Source organism: Amblyomma maculatum, chromosome 10 (assembly GCF_055883805.1).
Source record: "Amblyomma maculatum isolate TAMU_Amacu chromosome 10, ASM5588380v1, whole genome shotgun sequence".
Taxonomy (NCBI): Eukaryota; Metazoa; Arthropoda; class Arachnida; order Ixodida; family Ixodidae; genus Amblyomma; species Amblyomma maculatum.
The window spans coordinates 49141710-49154378 of NC_139353.1; positions in this window are offsets into that span (position 1 = coordinate 49141710).

Below are 12669 nucleotides of genomic sequence, written 5' to 3' on the forward strand. Positions count from 1 at the left end.
CAGTAAAATGTTCTACAGCGTACTCTGAAGAAAGTAATTCTCATAACCACGTAAATAGATCGACACGTTCCGCTTGAAATTGATATTTATCTGTATAGGCCTTGGCCCTCCAGAGTTTGAGGAGTAAGAGAACGGCTGTTCGTCATGCGATGTCAGTATAGGTTCGACATCTGACATTAAAATTATTTTTGTGTTTTTTGCACTTGTAGTGTATCAAACCCAAAGCGAACTACATGGGTGAGTGAGCATTCTATATGACCTAGCACACCCGAAGAAACTTAAATAAAATCATACATTCTCGTGTGTTGATGAAGCATTGCATTTATTGACCTTTATTTGTGGAGTTCTGTCTGGGCAGGTAATGTAGAAAAAAAATTGCCGTAGAGTAGCGGTCAGTAGGCTCGGCTGCGGTATAGAAGGGTGGTGGTTCGAGTCCTGGTGTGGTTGGCGAATGGCGGAAGAAAACTGAAGCCCGCAAACCAGCAAATTCCACAGTTATGAGCCAGCACTTATCCTCACTAAAATTTCACGAGCTCTGGTCAACAAGCTGGGGGAATCCAGAGTGGCTGTCGTGAGTGTGTTTCGTATACCTGTCAAAGGAGTATTCTGCTCGCCTTACACACGATTAAAAAGTATTGGCCCGCGATTGCCATGCTCGTTAATGAAAAATTTGCTCGCAACTATTAGGGCTTTTTAGTTTTGGGATATGCTGCAGTAAACATTTCACATGACATATCGATCTGTACTACATCATAGTTATACCGGGGGTATCAAACGTCACGCATGCGGCCTGCGGTTCCAAAAATTTCGATCTTTGTTTCGATGGCTGTGCTGCTTCACGAAGTGGACTTTACTACCAGACTTATCTTTAATTTAAAATCGACTAAAGAGCCTGCTAGTCAGCCATGCACGTTTCTGTAAAAATGAAACGGGACATCGCCTCTTAATCTGCGTGAACCTATAGTACGGACACCAGCTTACTTCAAGAGTAAAGCGTGGGGCAGCCCGCCTTTTCTTTCGTCCCCATTCACAGTCCAAGCAGATAGAGATATGAGGCCCTCGTGTGTGCGTGCTTGATTTTGTCCGCTAAGCAAATGTGCAAATATTAACCTCATGAACACCATTCGTTCCACACCAGATGCATCTCAATTAGTGAGATTGGTTGAAGAAAGCAGCTTTTAGATAACACGAATTAAACATTACGGAGTGCACTTAAATCCCGCCATTAAGAGTATGACGCGATAGCGCAGGCTATTGCCCCCATATAAAACTCCGCGTTAACCAAGCCGTATGAACGTACCTGCGTGGCCTAGGGTTGACGTGAATGCAAGGACCCTGGCCGGCTGATTCTGATATCGCCCTCCCATATGAAGGCAGAGACCAGATTTGGCAGCTCCTGCTTAGCGTACTGTAAGTTAACGCTACTACCATTCAGTGTGCGGCCATGTCAGCTGCCAACTACCACCTGCCAACGCCATGTTGCTGATTTTTCGCTCATAACGCCAAAGCGGGATTTTCGGTGAACGGAGTCCTTAATGTTATTACATTAAAACCAACAATGATCGTGGGCAAACGTCAGTTCACAGGCTAGCGTTTCGAATGAGGAGTCGTCTTTGAGCGAACTTTGTCGAATGTGGTTCACCTTTACTTTAACAAGTTTGTACACATCTCATGTTCTGAGCATAGCCTACTGTAGTGCATGATATTCTTTTGCAAACAGTGACTGCCATGAACGGCGTCGTTAACTAAACCTCTCTGGGATCCTCATAATGCCAGGAAAATACGATATGTGCGCCCTATTTTCCCGACTCTCCCGTCTTCCCGCATACGCCCAAATCTTGAACGGCAAAGCCGAATGCATGCGATACCTCTTGATGACCAAAGGCTGTTAACTTTACGATCCCCGGCTAGAGAATGCTCGAGCCAATCTTCTACTCCGGACACCTTCCATCCGTCGATCTTTGTCCACACTCATAAAAGCCGCTAACAGCTGAGACGCAAGATAACACAATTTCGGTGTTCTGAGAGCGTCACTTCGCCATCGTGGATACTTTATTCAGTCCGTTCTTTCGTCCTTTCTCTTTCTTTGTCTCTTTGCGCCGAATGTCTCAATAAAGGGCTCCAGCTGGGTCTCATGGGACGTTCTTTATAGGCTTGCCGCCCTCCGCATTTACCGTGTTTGTCCCCGATCATATCCTTGGATTGGATGGAGTTGGATCCTCGTTGCCAGTGCCACTTTTATTAGAACACTGTCAGTTTGCGGCCCATGAAGACAAGGGCTTGAGCAACACCCGTTCGGCATTAGAAAGTATGGTAGTTGTAATCTTTTTAGTAAACGAGTGGCGTCATAGATGCCATCTGTCTGCAACACATAATACCCCCATCCTTCCCCCTCCGTTCCTTCTCCCCGCTCTTCTCCCCATCTCGCTAGTTCATCTTTGTGTCTATTGTATTTTTTCTTGCGCATTCATGCTAGCGAGTGTGAGGGTGACTTTTCTTATTGCTTTTTTTTTTCAAACTAATGTAGCGCAAATGCAGTTTGGATATGTTCTGGCTTACTTGATATTATCAGGTATGTTTGACGTAGGTAGCAAAGGGGAAGCGGAACTTGATGCCTCTCACATGGGTTTCCCGTTAAGCATTCGCGCAGTCACCTACAACAGCTTTTCTTCCGGATGTTAAGACTTCTTTTTTTTTCACATCGATTGAGGAACGTTGGACGCTAGGTAATAACCGGTAACGTAAAGATGTCAACTAAAAGCCTTTGGTATTCATGGTTGATGTGGTATCAACGCATCCGGTTGATGGAGAAAATGCCAACATTAGGGGAAGCACGTCCTTAACGGGTACTTCTCTCCGACTATCCGCGACGCGTTTACGAATTTATGACGCAGAATGCAATCGAATTGATGCGGGCGTGAAGCACAGCACTCCCCATCTATGGAGAATCAGGGCTTTGTAAATATCGTAAAGTATACTGAATGGTATGGTATCCACAATGTTTTATCTGCTGTCTCCCGTAACTACCGGCCTAGCTCCTTTAACGCATAGCCCAAGGCGCCTTTTAGATTTACATAACAATGAGTACACAGCAAACAGTGCGGCAGGTCATGCATGGGCCTCTATCTCTGAGAAACACCTGATCTCTTCTGAGTCTGCACAGAACACTTTTGATAAACACCTCCCCTGAACTGACAGTGTGTCTTTCTGTCCAGTACTCCGGCTGTTTGCGCACTGCAAGTTTACTAAAAAGGAAATTAAATCTCGTTAGCTTAAAATTGAGATGTATAGTTTTAGCAGAAGCGAGTGGATATTTGTCGATATACATAACAAATTCATGGCTTGATCATTCACTGTAATTAAATTTGTTATGGGGGCGAGTGGCAGGATTCCGTTTTCTCAACGGCAGGGTACTCTGAGCAGCGTCGCCTGGCAACAAATAGCAAAAATATTGTTAAAACGGAGAAGAGTGCCAATAATGCCCTTTGTTCTCGTCGCTTGTGTTGCAATAAACCTGACATAACATAACACACGTTTTTGGATTGTAGGGAGGAAATTTTTTTCTGGGGCATCCTTCTAAGAACATTAAAGAAAGAGTTTGCTTTACATACCTGTGAGATTTGGTTCTTACCTGTAAAAACAGATGATATTCATTTTGATGCTGTTTTGATTTTGCGGAAAACGAGGATGCAGTACAACAGCGCGAATATCGAAGTGCGCTTTGTAAGTGAGAATTTAATTGAGTGTCATATGGTTCAGAGAAGCGAATTGCGTACTTCCTGACCAGCCGACATGGATTGGAAGGCTTGAAGAACTGGTGGTGATGAGAACATTTCAAATCTGCGACTTCCGTAAATGTGTTGCTGACGTGTTTTAACAATACTTTTTGCACCTTATCTATGCCGAAGTGGGTAATGAAGTGTTAAAAAAATTGCCGACGATTACGTTAGTTTCTAATGCGAAATTTGAGCGCAGCTCAGCAGCTGTTTCACCTTTTCAATAGATTGAGGCTAAGGTTTGGGCAAGACATGTACGTACAATTGTAGACATTTTTAAGTTTTCACACATATTCCTTTAAGGAACACTTCACTAAGTTCTTGAGTGTCTTGAAGAAAGCTTTGTGGTAGTAGAAATGAAGAGAGCAATTCGGTTATGAATGTAGGTACGTTGCGCGGCGAAGAAATAGCAGCGACTCACTGATGCCGCTGACACCGATAACGAGTCAAGACAACGTGGTTCTGCGTTTCGACTTGGGATGCACGCACCGCGATCCGCTGATAGCGATCCGGCGCTTCGGCACGCGGAGAAACTGATTTATTTATAGGAAGGGAAAGGTGCGGTAACTGTCTCACTTATTTTTCTGTGGACACCGCAACCACGCCGTAAGGGAAGGGAGGAAGATGGGAGTGAAAGTGGAAAGAGAGAAAGAGGAGCCGTAGTGGAGGGCTACGGAATAATTTCGACCACCTGGGGATCTTTAACGTGCACTGACATCGCACAGCACACGACGCCTCTTCGTTTCGCCTCCATAGAAACGCAGCCGCCGAGGTCGGGTTCGAACCCGGGTATTCCGGACAGTAGTCGGGCGTCTTACCACTGCACCACCCCGACGCGGAGAACACCGTCGCCGCCACGCAGGAAGAGGGGGGTGGTACAAGCAGCGGCGAACGGTGGTGGCAGGAGTGCGCGCAGCAATTGGAGCACACGCACGGTCGCCGCCACGGAAGAAGAGGGGGGAAGGGGGAGGAAGGGAAGAGCGCGCGCTACCACGGCTGTGGAGCTGGTTACGAGGGACAACGTCGACGGTGGCAGCGACTGAGACGACGACGCGAAACGCAGGAACGGGCGCCAAAGAGCTGCGCTCTAAACGCTTCAGTAGCACTCACTACTTAACTATCCGGCCCAGGAGACATCTTGCTCTGTAGTGAACAAATGACCGACTTGACCTCGTGTAAAGAAATAGACCCCTCAATGATTGCCCGCTGCTCATCTTCAAGACGAGGAACGTTTATGCCTACCTTATTGGCACCTGCTTTAGAAGTTTTCGTTGCAGCTAGGCGTCTTGCCTGCGACGTTCTTAGTGATCACACCATACTATAATCCCAAAAACCACGGACTTATGTCGGTTGAAAACTGTTGAAGGGTATAGTACGATATACTTATGCAATGCGGATTATAAGGTATTCGCGAAGGTTCTTCTCGTCTGAAGCTTGTAGCAATACATTTATTAGGGCCACACCAAATGTGGGGGATCAAAGGCCGTAGTATCCAAAATCATATACACATCGCACGTTGCATGATACAGACAGTGTCAAATGAGGTCAATCAAGTTGCGCTAATCAGGTGGATCTGGCAAAAGCTTTTGATAAGGTACGTCATGATTTTTTGTTTTCTGTTTTAGAGAATGCAAACATTGGTGACGTCTTGCTCAAATGCATTAAAATATGTTATAAAGCGGCTACATAAGACTGATTGTTAATCAATACTTTACCAAACCTATTCCGCTTAAATCATCTGTTCGACGGGGCTGTCCACTACCGCCTCGTTTTTTTTTACTTATTTCTTAAGCTCTTATCTCGTAGTACCGTCAAGAACAAAGCAGTTCGCGGGTCCTCCCTATTGCAATGTGAAATAAAGGTTTTGACTTATTCTGATGACATTTTCCTTTTGTGTTCTGATAAAAAAGTGTGATCGAAGTTTTGCGCGTAACAGCATTTTCTGATAGCTCGCGTGCGTCTCAACCATGATAAATCAAAAGGGTCAGGACTAGGTGACTGGTGAAGAAATACACTTTTTTTTTGCCGGCATCATGTGGGCCTGGCATCAGATGGGATTCCGAAGATTTACAGTATTTGTGGGTTTCCTTGCATCATTATCGCAATAGTGGGCCTGACTGGGATTCTCAGATCTCATCACTTAGGCGACAAACTAATGCATGGATGGGTAGGGAGCTGTCTCTATTTACACCAGCACAAGTTTGCAATTTCTTGATTTCGAAGCTTATCTACTTCATGAAGGCATTTTGTTTTACAAGAAACAAAGTACAGTCCATGCATATAACTTTTGCTGCTTTTGTGTGGCGCTCTCAATGGGAGCCTATGCGACGTGACAATTTGTTTCTCCCTCTAGGGGCTGGCGATGCGTTTCGTCAGCCCTAGTTTGTTCATCACCTTGTTTAAAAGTTTTTATTTGTTTAGAGGGCAAGCCATCCCTGCCTCCTTGCTGCGTTTATTTGACGAATAAATTGCAATTTGCTAATTTGTTTGCACCCACTGGTCATAGGAGCGGGGGTCCTCTGTGGGGTTTTCTTGAGGAAGTTGCCGATACATTACATTTCCTCACCATGCGGGTTTCCTTAGAATACCTGTATAGTCAATCCAAAAGACAGATGACAAAAGTTCTGATTGAGACTTTATTTCCTTATCGATGTATTGGCAGCCTTAACTCTTCTTTACTGTATTAAATACTGTATTAAAGCGGGTGCAACAGATGTATATGCAATCAGCCGCAAATAATCTCTTTTTTAATGTTCTCATGTCAATCTTACCTGTCAAATCGTGCCTTCATGCAAAAAGGAATTTCGTACCATGGTCAGTAGGCTGTCCCCTGGGTCAGCAGCGGGAAGCTATAGATCTTTGCTTTGTGTACTGCCATGATGCAGACTTTTTGGGGGACATTCTTCAACGAACTCTCTAAAACGACATTGCTGTTACGCCCTATACTACAACAATTTTGCCTACAATGGAAGGCTCTGGAGTTCTATGTGATGCTTTTGTGCTCATGGGACTGTTTAGCCTGTGGAAGAGCCGCATGACCGATCTCCATGTACAGCCACCACGTTCATCGAAGTCTCTGTTCAGAAAAGAGCGTGCTATGGTGCGGGGGTATCTGCTGCGCAGAATCGACCGTATGCCTGGTTACCTTTATTCGATGAATGTATGTCTTCCAAAATTTCGATCTGTGGGCAAAGTGAGAGCTCGAGGCTGGTGCGACTCTGTATGACAGGTTGCGGGATGTGACTTAGTTAAACCGGGCTTGGAGTACTTCCATGCAATAAACAAAAAAAAAAATTCGTCATTACCGCAATGGATTACTGCTGCATTATCGAACGCAAAGACCGCTGTTTGAATCCACTTCATACTACCTTATTTTTTTTTTCTGTGGACATTTTTCAATTGGCAATATAAAATTTAAAGAGCTCTGCAGAGTCTGCATTAGAGTAATGCGAAAGCACGGATGCTGCTGTTGGCTGCTTCTGGTAGCTTCTAGTTGCTTAATTCACCTATTGTTTACCCATTTTAGTCTTTGGTACTTTCAACTTGCGCGCTAACCCCTTCCTATGTCCTTTTTCGGCTCTACTTCCAGTTGTGTGACGTCACATTCTCTACGTCACATTAATTCACTTGTTGTTTACTCATTTCAGTCTTTAGTACTTTCAAATTGCGCGCCAATCCCTTCCTATGCCCTTTTTCGGCTCCACTTTCGATTGGGTGACTTCACATCCTTAACCTCCCATCCACTACGAAACCCCTTTCTCTCCTTCCGCTTTCACTAACACCTTCCTCCCTTCCCTTACGGCGCGCTTCAGGTGTCCAGAGTGTGTGTGTGACAGATATACTGCGCCTTTCCTTCCTATGAACCAGTTATGCTTATTAAATACCTAATTAATTTATTGGCCTAATTATTTTTGGGACACAACTTTACCTCACCCTCTATCGATTGACACCACTCATTAACCTCTACCACCTTTCAAATACAACTGCTGCGGACACGAATTTGCGAACCCTTTCTGCGGTCAGAAATCTGTGACATAACAAAGTAGTGCTTTCGCATTAATGAATTATTATCATTTTTCATAGAGGTGTGGTTTCATTTAGGCTGAACTACGCAATGTTTTTTTAAGGCGGAAGCCTTTAATGCGTCATCATTGTCAGCAGGAGCTTTCCCCAGAGGGTGTCACACTTTCGAGGCAGATAGTAAACCTTGTCTCCACCGGGAATCCGACCTCCATCCCTAGGATCTCCAGCCGAGCCCTTTACCAACTTCGCAACGCACCGGATCGTGAAACATTCATCATAACTCACCCGAAGTCAAGAAGTATTTTTGAATAAGCTCATCGCCCATGCGGCTTACACGCCACGTATTATGGCCCGCTGGCGTCAGTATAAGGAGAAAATGATTACGTGCCCCAACTGTACGACTCTAACCTGCGGTGGCATATCTCATTTACTTTGGGAATGCCCTGCTTTTTCTACTGGACGCCCCGAGATCGAACCCTACCGCCTGAACTACCGTTCCCTTCTAGAAACTGATGCTAACACACAGATGATATTTGCCAAGTATGGCTCGCTTAGTGGCCTGGTTAGAGCAATGTGATTCGGGTGACGACCTAAACAATGAAGATTATGTCTACTCCCCTTTATCCCAACCCATGGCCATGAGTCTTCCCATTCAATAAAGGACATTCAATCAATCAATCCCCTTGTCTACCGTGAGGATAGGAGGATTCCGCGAGAGATAGATACTGCGCATTGCATTTCCTTTAATCAATTATAGAACGCCGGTGAACTTTGATGCGTTCAAAGGAAGGCCGGTGGTGTTCGACAATGGGCGCGCCATGTACCGTCATGACTGGTCATGCCGTCACCAAGCCCAATCCAGACTATCGTGCCGCGTCTTTTATTTGCCGCTTCCTCGAACAGTGCACCACACAGCAAACAGAAGCAGACCCATATGTCGAGGAGGCGTTTGTACAGCAGGCATTAGCGGCGTTTCAAATCGATTTACATGATAGAAAAGGCGCAGTATCTGCCACAATTCTCCGCGCACACATGCACCATGCCGTAAAGGAATGGAGTAAGTTGGGAGTGAAAGAAGAGAGGGAGATAGAGGTGTCGTAGTGGAGGGCTGCGATCAACCCTGCTATAATAGCTTTCGCCTCATCGCAGCTTAGTATTCCAAAGTTCGCTCTAGAATTTCATTATAGCTTGCTGTAAAAGAAGCTGTAAATGTCCTAGAGGCGACGTCACATAACGTGGTACTTGATTGCTCGCACTATTTACCTCGTATTGCGTAATTATTTCACACCTAAAGTGGGTCTGTGTTCAATCTAAGTTGAGTTCAGAGACAATTCCGAGCAGCGATCACCATTGTTGTGGCTGAAGGAAGGAAACGAAAATGCACGGGCCTGCTACTGACTGTAGCTGAGCCACCTCCGCTGCCTCGTGCGGAGAGAAGAGAAAATAGAGAAGAAAAAAAGGAAGAAGGAGAAAAAGACGCGCGCCGCAGCAACAGCCATCGTCCACCACCGAAGCCGCGGCGGGTGCAATGACGGCCTACAACAGATAAGAATTCTGTGACAAGCTAGCCCTCGCCGCAAGCTGCGGTGACCCACCTGTCCCAGCCCCATCAGGGCAGTACCACTCCCAGCCCCGTAGGGCCAATTTCTGCAGCGATCACGACTTAACGCACTGGCGTACAACTAGTGCGGTGAAAGAAGTTGCGGGAAAAAAAGTGAGATACCGCACCTTGCCTATTAATGAATTGACATTTACAAACAATGAAAACCGAGTGAAAGAACGAATTCCCAATTTGCCTGGGCCAAGGTGTGGTGATGAAGTTTTGTCCATATTGTAATGTAGAGTAAGATTAGAAAATAAAATCAGTGATTGCAAAAACCGACATGCAAGTGAGTTCATAGGCTAATTTTTAGAACAAAATTGTACTTTTTCTCTTAAGCAGATTCTGTCAAGTAATTAGAGGGTATTGTGTTTCTCGGAATGGTATGCTGCTGTCCTAGAGGCGCAAACAGTACAAATTAAAGCGTTAGGCAGTGTGACGGCCTGCGGTACCGTTTGTGGACGCTGTGCGTGTACTTGGTGTGCTGTCTGAGCCAAGCGGAGTCTCGCCCCGGACATAGGACGTACTTTTCTCGCGAGCCACGCACGCCCTTTCTGACGCAGCGCGTTTCAACCTCGCGCTCGATGCTAAAGTTAGTGTCGTCAAGACACGAGCGTGCGCTTTCACCTTTTATGTGGCGCGTATCGCGACAATCCCGCGTCGGATGGTGAAGAGACTCGCGCCCCTTATAGGACTTCTGTTTGGGGTGGCAGGACAGGGCTAGTCGCCCGTCACATCCTTCACCTTCCGAGGAGCATGGGAGGCCATGGCCTGCCGTGCATTCCGACAGTGTCCACAGGCGGACAGACCTCTGCCTTTTTACTTCGAGGTTGCCAACATAAAGTTGACTCTCGATGCAGACCTGTTAGATGTTAATGTAGGCGACCTACCAGCCATACGCACCAGCGAATTAGTAGCCATTCGCAGGCTTTCAGCTGATGAGCAACGAGAGACCGCTGTATCCAAATGGCGAGCGTGGGCAGCTTGTCGGCTGCCAAATGAAGTGCGAGATTTTGACTGGCTCAGGCACTGGGGCGTTCTCCCCACGAGACAGCGCCTTGCCAGATGGGGTATTGTGCCCAATGACCAGTGTGCCAACTGCGGTGTTCCCGAGAGCCTCGCACATATTTTTTTTCGAATGTGTAGTTGCGAGAACAATGTGGCGGCTCGCATATAGGATGTTTAGCGTCCGCATGAACCACGGCGTCAGATGCCGGCGCAACCCTTTTGAACACCTTGTGTTCAGTGTGGTTCTGTTTGTGTTGTGGCGTCGCAGGTGCCTCGGTGAGGCGCGCCGAAGTCCCGCCAGAGCAATGTACCCAGCCTTGCAGAGGCTGCGTCTCGTCGTCTAGTAGTATCTGTCTGGACAGTTAGAAACGGACGGCGAGACGCGGTTTCTGCGGCGCTGGAACACGCGCTTCTATGTTGTACGAGGCAGCAGAATTGAGATGCCTGTCGTCCTTTATTAGAACCCTCCTCGTTTATACTGTTTTCCCTCTCTAAAGAATGTTATTTTTAGTTTATTATGCATATGTAACCTATAGTGTTTTTTATAGTGCTTCGTTTTGTTAGTAATGAGCGTTTTTCTATTTATGTATGTACCCAATACATACAAAAACGCACATTACTAAAAAACGAAGCACTATAAAAAAAACACACTATAGGTTACATATGCATGTATGTATGTACCCAATAACCCCGCCGGGGTGGCGCAGTGGTTACGGCGCTCAACTACTGTTCCCAAGGACGCGGGATCGAATCCCGGCCTCGGCAGCAGCTTTTCGATGGCGGCGAAAAGCAAGGCGCCCGTGTGCTGTGCGATGTCAGTGCATGTTAAAGAACCCCAGGTGGTCGAAATTTCCGGAGTCCTCCACTACGGTGTCTCTCATAGCCTGAGTCGCTTTGGGACGTTAAACCCCACAAACCAAACCAAACCTATGTGCCCAATAAATCCTCTTTTTGTGTTCTGCTGTGTGGCCAATACTCAGTTATTTCCGTCGTGAGGTTAGCCACTTGTCAGAACTTGTGAACCGACAGCTTCATTCGCTACGCCAGGGTCTTCACGTGGCACCAAATTTGACCAAGCGAACTTGATATAACGAAGTGTGGGTGTTCACAATTCTGTGATGTCCACCCACAGTGGTCCCATGCGCGGCCACGGTGGTACAGTGGTACGACGTCTGAATACTGTGCCGGAGTACACAGATTCGATGCCGACCGCAGCGGCTGCGTTTCGTTGGAAACAAAACAATGTGTCGTGTGCTGTGCGATGTTAACGCACCTTGAAAATCCCACACAACTGGTCAAAACTACTCCGGAACCCTCCATTGCGGCAACCCTTTCTCTCTTTCCGCTTTCACTCCCACCTTCCTCCCTTCCCTTACGGTGCGGTTCAGGTGCGCACAGAGAGAAGTGTGACAACTACTGCGTTGTTCCCTTCCTGTATATCATTATTATAAGTGGCCCCGCCGCGGTGGTGCAGTTGTAAGACGTTGGACTACTGTGCTGGAGTTCCCGGTTTCGAACCCAACCGCTGGCGGTTTTGCTTTGATGGAGGCGAAACGAAGTGGCATCCGTGTGCTGTATGATGTCAGTAGACGTAAAGATCCCCAGGTAGTCGAAATTACTCCGAAGCCCTCCACTATGGCCCTCCTTCCTCCCTTTCCGCCTTCACTTCCACCTTCCTTTCCTTACGGCGTGGTTCAGGTGCCCAGAGAACAAGTGTGACAGATACTGCGCCTTTCATTTCCTGTGAACCAGTAGCCCTGCCACAGTGGTGCAGTGGTAAAACGGACTACCCTGGTTTAATTGATCCCGAAAGCAGGCGGCTGCGTTTCGATGGAGGCAAAACGAAGTGGCGTGCGTGTGCTGCACGATGTCAGTGCACGTTAAAACTTCCCAACTGGTCGAAATTACACCGGAACCCTTCACTACGGTACCCCATTTTCTCTTCCCGCTTTCACTCCCACCTGCCTTTCCTGCCTTACGACGTGGTACAGGTGTCCACAGAACAAGTGTGATCGGTAGTGCACCTTTCCTTTTCAGTGAACCAATCCGCAGTGGTACAGTGGCAAGACACTCGACTACTGTGCTGGAGTACCCGGGATCAATCCCTACGCCGCCGGCTACGTTTCAGTCAAAGTGTGGTATCGCTGGAGGTGAAGCGAAGTGACGTCCATATACTGTGTGATGTCAGTGCACGTTAAAGATCCTCCTCATCCTAGACATCTGGGTCTGCTTCTGTTTACTGTGTGGTGCGGCGTTCGAAGA